This window comes from Tenebrio molitor, unplaced genomic scaffold, assembly GCF_963966145.1.
Source record: "Tenebrio molitor unplaced genomic scaffold, icTenMoli1.1 SCAFFOLD_909, whole genome shotgun sequence".
Taxonomy (NCBI): domain Eukaryota; kingdom Metazoa; phylum Arthropoda; class Insecta; order Coleoptera; family Tenebrionidae; genus Tenebrio; species Tenebrio molitor.
Genome location: NW_027184288.1, coordinates 1 through 8,545, shown reverse-complemented (window position 1 = coordinate 8,545; position 8,545 = coordinate 1). Strand labels below are relative to the sequence as shown.

The 8,545-nt window shown below is 38.7% G+C and overlaps 1 non-coding gene across 1 annotated transcript; it reads left to right on the top strand.

Annotated features, from left to right (window-relative positions):
- Nucleotides 1-1,484: 1,484 nt before the first annotated feature.
- LOC138141102 (5S ribosomal RNA) lies at nucleotides 1,485-1,604 on the top strand. The gene has a single exon (XR_011162990.1). It is a non-coding gene; the product is annotated as a 5S ribosomal RNA (ribosomal RNA).
- The last annotated feature ends 6,941 nt before the right edge of the window (nucleotides 1,605-8,545 follow it).

Genomic DNA, 8,545 nt, shown 5'->3' with positions numbered 1-8,545 from the left:
ATGCTGTTTGATTTTCGACGTCGGCCATCTTTCACGTTAAAACGTTAAAAGTTAATAATAATTATTGAAAAAACACTTGCTCACACACGTACACTTCGAGCACCTCGTGAACGAGAATTGAACAAAAAAATTTTCTAAGTCTTTATAAAATAGTCGCCACTGCGGACGGAAGACTGAACGCGCACCGCGTCCGCCGTCGAAGAAATTGCAGGCCTCGGAATCGTTGCCCGCGTGATGGCATCGTCCTCTTTCCTCGATCACCATCGCCACCGTGTGATCAAGCTGGCCGAACTCGGTTTCCGAAGTTTCCCTGGAGATAGCGAAGTTCGTCTCGGAACGTCGGTGGGTTTCGAATCAGGTACACGCCCCTCCAACCACCAGCCCTAAATCCGGGTCGTCACGGTTTCGATTCGGGACCGACGGTTTACGTCGGCGGTGCGGGGTAGACGCGTCGATTCCGGGAATCCATATTTCGTTCGCCGAAATATTGGTCCATCTCTTCCCGGAATACCGCGCCACCTTCTCGATTTTACGACATCTTCGCGTCGCCAAACGCTTCCGAAACGGTCGAAGCACAGAAAGGACCTGGTGTTCGAACCGAGGCAATTCCGACAACAGGATGCCGCGAACCGCCTCTCCGACGTTCAGGTCGATCGTTTTCGGCGGAAGTTGAAACGGGACGAGTCGACGACGGGTCCCGTTGCCGTCCGGACCCTTCGGGACGGCCGAAAGTCCGTCGAGAGGATCATCCGAAAGGAGACGGTCTTCATCGTCCGACCGATGCCGCACCTACGAGTTTTCCGATATTTTCTTCGACGGATCTTCAGGTTTTCTTCCTTTCTTCCGTCTTTCTCTCTTCGTAATTTCGTGTCCGACCTGCGTCGTCCGAAGTCGGGGTGAAGATCGAAGAAAAAACGCCAAAAATAACAACTCGTCAGCCACGCACACCGCGTTCGAATGTCTAACGGTCCAACTTGGATTTTCGAAGATCGCCGAATCCGAGGGACGATAAATAATAATAATAATAATAATAATGGTAATAAATAATAATGTTAATAATAATAATAATGATATGATGATTATAACGATAATTATTATAGATAGGTAAATAGAAACACAGGTCTCCTCTCGAAAATCGGAACTTCCTGATATTACTTACATATTTCGGTCGATCCAAATGTGGGAATCTCGTCGTCGTCGGAGCAAGCAGCGCGGTGGGTGGGGTGAAATTCTGGATTTTCCACCGCCGCCGGCGGTCGAAAAATGTGCGACGCGGGAGATCGCCAGTCCGTCTAGTAGTCTCTCTTGTCGTTAGAGCGTGACGTGGTGGTTGTTGTGGGATTTCCCGTTAGTTCGGTCCGACGTCGGTCGTCAGAGGGTAAGTGCATACGGAAACGAAACGCATCGCGTTTTGATGTTCATATTCGTGCATCGGAATGTTAAAAGCAATATATTTTACACCAACGATCACACCTAAACACCACGGCAATGGCCATACCACGTTGAAAAGCACCGGTTCTCGTCCGATCACCGAAGTTAAGCAACGTCGGGCGCGGTCAGTACTTGGATGGGTGACCGCTTGGGAACACCGCGTGCCGTTGCCCCCCAACACTTTTTGTTTTTTTTTGAAATCCATAGCAACCACCGAACCGATTTGTTTTTCGTGCAGGTATTCGGAAACATGCACAGACCCGTATCATGTAGATTCATAGCTTTAAGTACTAGATAATTAAGAAAACAATTTTTTTTGTCGATTAATTGTAAACAATTGCAGAATAAAAACTCGTCAAACGGTAAAGGTTGTCGTTCGATCACCGAAGGTAAGCCACGCGGGCAGCGGTCAGCACTTGGACGGGTGACCGGTTCATTATATTCCTTCCGTGAGTTTAACAAAGATAACATATGCAAATGTCGTAAGTGCGACGAGGAAGACGGCGATCTTTTAATGTAAAAAAAATATATATTAGGTTACGCGTACATGCCACTTTGACTGCTGCTTTATTTTTTTGGTTTTTAAATAATTAGAGATCTGAATTCAACATATCAGTTCTATGTTATAATGGACAGACAATGTTGTATTCTTGGCCCCTAACACGTTAAGACCAACATAAAAACTAGAATAACTTACCATTCGTTAAACGTTAAACAATTTCGAACCACGTTTTTTTGAGCTCGAACAAACTCATAACACAACACTCATTTATTAGTCACTGGACCATTGTAAAACGAGAAGAGAGAAAAACCATGCGAAACTATTTTTAAAACGAAGAGAATAAAGGTTTTAAATGGTAGGGCTGTATGACAGACTTGTCAATTATCGTGGGGGGTACGGCTGAGATTTATGACGAAATCGAGTGGCGCCGGCGGTCGGTCACTTTCACGAAAGAGGTCTAAACACGGGTCGTTTACGATACCCTCTGGTTACTAGAAAAGTTCTAGACAGATGTTTGTCGGCTTTTCGAGGTATTTATTTGTGAGTCCAAAGACTCAATGGAGTAATATCGGACTGAAATTCCAAGATTTTGCTGTGTAATCCAAAAAACTATGTTCCTCGTAACATTTAACGATGTGTTAATTCAACTATTATTTTAATTTTTCGTATACGTATTTATACTAAAAAGTACAGCGCTTCCAACAGTGAATTGTGAATTGAAAATGTTTCAAAGAAAGATCGATAGTTTTGAAAAAAATTACATATTAATAAATTTAGATAGATTTAGAAGTATACATTGCACTTACTTTTCAAAATTATTGTACTTCTGATTTGGTTGAAATAACATAATATGTAGCAGTCATAGTTGCGATTGTAGAAAAAATCTTGTGTACATTGCAGTCGCGGCTGGTGTTGGGTAAAACCTTTATTTTTTAGGGGGTCATTACCCAAATGACCTCATGGACCAGCCGTTCCTGTTAGGTTTTATATATCAAATTGATTCGTCTGTCTTTTTCATCATGCCTTCGAAAAGCGAGCTCCTGTTTCGCCAAAGTAACTGTGACGTCAATTAAATACGATAATAAAATTCGGTTTTTCCCATCTTCTTTTCGTATCCCACCTCCACCCGGCGGCAGTAGTGCAGTGCTTATCAACATAATTACCGGCGTCTCGCCTCCACATTTTGACTTTTTTGTGTTTTATGTGTTCTCTAAGTCCAAAATTTTTAAATTTTTAAAAAGAGATTGCGGTACTATTCCTGTTGCTGAAATTATAATAATATATTTATTAATTTTTGTATTATATGTCTGTGTTATATTGTGTGAATTTGGAACAGCTATATCTAAAAGATATGCTTGCTTTTGTTGTTTATTTAAAATAATAATGTCTGGTCTGTTATGCTGAATGTGAATGTCAGTTAAAACTGTGCGATCAAAATATAATTTGTAATTGTCATTTTCTAAACAACTTTCTGGTTTATAAATGTAATGTGGTTGTGTATCCTTTAATAAATTGAATTTAACTGCTAAATTCATGTGTATAATTTTTGCGAATATATCATGACGTTTTTTATATTCGCTGTGAGCCAAAACGGTGCAAGATCTTGTATTGCAAATATAAAACCCTCAGCTCTTTAAAATATCTCCCATGTAAAGACTTTTGTTTTATATTTGCTATAGTGTCATATCACGAGCTCTATTGAGAAAATAATTTTTTAGTGAAGCAATTTGATTGTGTTGTAGAATTTCTAGATTTGAAAAACCCCTACCACCATTTTCGCGTGGTAAATTAAATCTTTCAACAGCAGATTTGGGGTGATGTTTACAAAATTTTGTAAAGAGAACTCTAGTTTGAATATTTATATTCTTTAAATTAGTTTTGGACCATTTTATAACACCAAAAGAATAGATTTAATTTTATAATTGAATGTTGAATATGATTTGATTGATTAATACCTAAATATTTATAAAATTCTCCTTTATTTAAATTTTTAATGATTTCTCCTTCTTTAGTTATATATTCTAAATTTTCGTAATGACCACGACATATTGATTGATTTTCAGTTATTGTTAAGTTTTATGTCATCCATATAAAGAAGGTGATTTAATTTAATATTAATTTTATAAATTTTAAGAATTTTAATTAACCATGAATGTGGTACTGAATCATAGGCTTTTTTGTAGTCTATGAATTGTTGTTGCATTATTTTCCAAACGTTTGAGACTTAAAATATTCGTCAAATGTTCTTCTTTTTTTAAATCAGAATACCCCTGACAAATCCGAACATTTTGTTTTGCGGTAGATAAAAATAAACATGGGCCAAGACAGAATATTAATATTCGGTGTGGAATTTTCCTGCGTTCTTGTTCATTTCTATCGAAGTGCTCACGAAAAGTTGTGAATATCAACACTTTGTAATTGTCGTAGTGAAAAATAAAAAAGATAGCTATGGGGCACAACTTATTTCGCACTTCATTAGAAAAGTAACAGTATTAAAATAAAAAAAATATTTTTCTAAATTTCGAACGTTAGGTCTATCCTGACCAGCCGCCAATTAGTGGTATTATTTTATTTTTTGCTGTTTTCCACAATAGTTATTTTTATATTAAATATAAACAATATTTTTTCTATCATTGATTCAAAAAATTGAAATTAAAAATTCAAATTTTTGAAGGAACTCTGAAGTTTCAATGCAGTGACCATGTTGCTAGGTAACTAATAAAAAACAGTGCGTGAAATGAAAAACAGAAATAGTCGTATGCGTTTTGTATGGTTTCTATGGTTTCGATCTTACTAACAATGCAATGAAAATGACCCACTTCAGGCACAGATAACTATGCGTGAATTTCAATTTTTTGAATCAATTATATAAAAACAAAATTGATTTGGCGGCCGCTACACAAAAGTGGTGGGAGGCGAGAACCTGTTTCCGCCGGTCTCCGTTTATGACACAGCTGACGGAAATCTTGTTCTTTTTTTTTCGTTTATTGTTAATTTTAAAATTAATAAATTTTCCCTGGATACGTATTCGACTTATCCGGTACGAGTTATTTTTAAATTAACTTAATGGCCCGTTGCTCTTGTTCTTTTTATCGTTTTATCGTTAGCAATAGTACAATACTCACGCATTTTTAATCTAAAATTAACAAAACTTGAATGGATCGGGATTATCACACTTCTGAATTGAAGTTTTCATTCGTTTAAAATATAATTGATAGTAATACGTAATGCGGATTGCCTAAACGTTGCTTCCATCACGTCAACATCACACATTCACGTTCGCCCGTAGAAATGGCGTGATGCACACGAAATCGATCCAAAAAGGCTCATAATATTTGTGTCACGCGAATCTACGTCGAAAACTAGAAAAAAAAAAATTCAATTCGAATTTCAATAATCGAAACGATGCGTCGTCGATACTAAACGTAGGTAGTAACTAAAGTGTGATCGGGTGCGATAAAAGTGTCCGTCAATAATCATCATCCGACAATCATTTAATAGACGAACGCTAATTTTTGGCACTCACTCGGACGACAGAACCAGTCCAGACGGAAACCGGGGCGCGGGGTGGGTGGGTGGTTGTATGTCCGTGAATCTGTCCGGCGCGCGTCAACATTTCAGTTATCGTCGCGAGAGTTAAAACGAAAGGTGGTTAGTGTGAAAGTGACGTTTTTTCGTGGAGACACGTTACGAAGGGTGAGTACCTAATATAATATAAAACCAACCGAAAACCCACAATAGTGCCCCGGTTTATTATCGTGAATAGGTGTTTGGTAAATATTTTCTGTATTCCAACTAGCAAGTCTTTTATCAAAAAACTCCGGCAACATGGCTATTGTGGTATTATTGATACCACCTAACTGAAGAATGATTAAAAAGATTATAAAGTTAATAACTAAGTCGACGATTTTATCGGGAAATTGAACGGAGAAACAAAAATAGCTCTTAGCGACAGTTGCCTGAAGTCGCAAATAACGGCGATTGACGAAATCACGTTTTTTTTATTTTAATTCCAATGAACAATACACAGGGTCACAATTATCTGTTATGTATTCTATAATGTTTTGCAAAGTAAATAATGTGAGTTGTCATGCGTAATATTAATTAGCTAAGTAATTTTTGCAAGTATTTTATGTCAGATATGCAATGTATAATAACGTAATGTTGCAAAGTATTTTAATTTTTATGCTAGGTAGAGATAATAAAATAGAAAATGATTTAGGAACATAAAAAATCTCATTAAAACAGGAACAATTGAAATTAAAATAAACATAACATTCTGTACTAAAGTACAGTTTTGTTCACTCCTTTTTTCAAAGTCTTCTGTCCTCTCATTTGCACATACTGCTATTCCAAAACAGTGAAATTGTCTGTTTCAGGGAATCCTTAACGTTCCTTGCTAATGTCAACAACGTTTTCGATGAAACAAAGAGTCGGAAAAATGTCGGCTCATTGTATTCAATAACATACGCGACTACAAAACCATCTGTATCATTTGTAGGAATCGCGGTTTTTTCGATGAGAATTCGTTCTAATTTTTTCTTTCTTAAAAAAGCTAAGTAATTTTAATTTCACTAAAGATGAACATTTAGGCTATATGCTGGGTAATGCAAATCCATCAACCATCAACTAGGTTGTTCAGCAGATGTACGATTGTTTATTTGATTTCTTCTTCCGAAGAGTTGTATTCTGGCAAAATAGAAATTTATTCATAACATAACCTCAATCAACTAAATTATTTCGAATACAATAACCACATAACTACAAGTTGGATAGGCATGGGTGCAAAATACCGATAATGCATGAAACCTAAAGGGCCTACTGTTCATCCAATATATTTACATAGCTTAAATAGCATGTTTATTTTTTATAGAAAAATTTTGCATTTTCTCGCTTTCTTAAACTGTATGTAACATTTTTCATATTTTTTCGCTGTCATAATGACATAATAAAAGTTAATTAAAAATCGCTGTTTCACGTCTTTTTCTTTTTTGTTCGAGAGTTTTTGTGGTTCTGAAAAGAACCGTTTATAAATGTGTCGAAAACGAAAAACATCTATTTCGAACTGGTGTACTTGGTGACGGCTTTGGTACCTTCGGAGACGGCGTGCTTGGCCAACTCACCGGGCAACAACAGACGCACGGCAGTTTGAATTTCTCTGCTGGTGATCGTCGAACGTTTGTTGTAGTGTGCCAGACGGGAAGCTTCAGCGGCGATACGTTCGAAGATGTCGTTCACGAAACTGTTCATTATGCTCATAGCCTTACTAGAGATACCGGTGTCGGGATGGACTTGTTTCAACACCTTGTAGATGTAGATGGCATAGCTCTCCTTCCTCCTGCGCTTCTTTTTTTTGTCGCTCTTGGAAATGTTCTTCTGAGCTTTCCCGGCCTTCTTGGCTGCCTTACCACTTGTCTTCGGCGGCATTTTTCAATTCAATTCGATTCAACAAACTCGCGAACTGCTCTGACTCGTGTGCGTGCGTTAACTTTGCACCACCACCTTTCTGATAGGTAGTGTGTTCACCAGAACCCCACCTGAAAACGGGCTCCCACCAATCGTCACGTCCTATTCTCCTATCACGGAGGCTATAAATTCGAAGCACAGCTACCAGCTTTTACAATCGACGAGTCCCGTCCGTCAGTTTTATTACTTCTCGTGGTGTCTAACGAACGAACTTAAAATGTCAGGTCGCGGTAAAGGAGGTAAAGTGAAGGGAAAAGCGAAATCCCGTTCGAGCCGTGCCGGTCTCCAGTTTCCGGTGGGTAGGATACATCGTCTTCTCAGAAAAGGAAATTACGCGGAACGCGTCGGTGCAGGAGCTCCCGTCTATTTGGCCGCCGTCATGGAGTACTTAGCCGCCGAAGTTCTAGAATTGGCAGGAAACGCTGCCCGTGACAACAAGAAGACACGTATTATACCGCGTCATCTGCAGCTGGCCATCAGAAACGACGAGGAATTGAACAAACTCCTGTCCGGAGTTACGATCGCCCAAGGCGGTGTCTTACCCAACATTCAGGCCGTACTTTTACCCAAAAAAACCGAGAAGAAACCTTAAACGAACGATCGATCCATCTCCGTGGCGAAAACTCAAAATATCGGCCCTTCTCAGGGCCACTATAGCTTTTTTTTTTCGTAAAATGACCGATGCATCTTTTCTTTTTGTATTATTATCATTGCGGTCGTCAATTTGGCTGTATGAAGAAAGATTTACGACTGCAATGCCAAAAGGAAAGCAAGGGGTGTTTACGATCTTGGTACATTTATCAGGTAGTCCGTTGTTTCTCGAAAGAACATCATGTTTCTTTTTTTTCCTCTTATTTTTATTTTGTGGTTCTGAAAAGAACCGATTTTGTATTTCGTATTTTATTCTGGTTTTCTCGAACGGTGAAGAGCGCCAGGAAATTAACCTCCGAAACCGTAGAGGGTGCGTCCTTGACGTTTCAAAGCGTAGACGACGTCCATCGCTGTCACGGTTTTACGTTTGGCGTGTTCCGTGTAGGTGACGGCATCTCGGATGACATTTTCCAAGAACACTTTCAGGACTCCGCGAGTTTCTTCGTAGATCAAACCGGAAATACGTTTCACGCCGCCACGACGAGCCAATCTTCT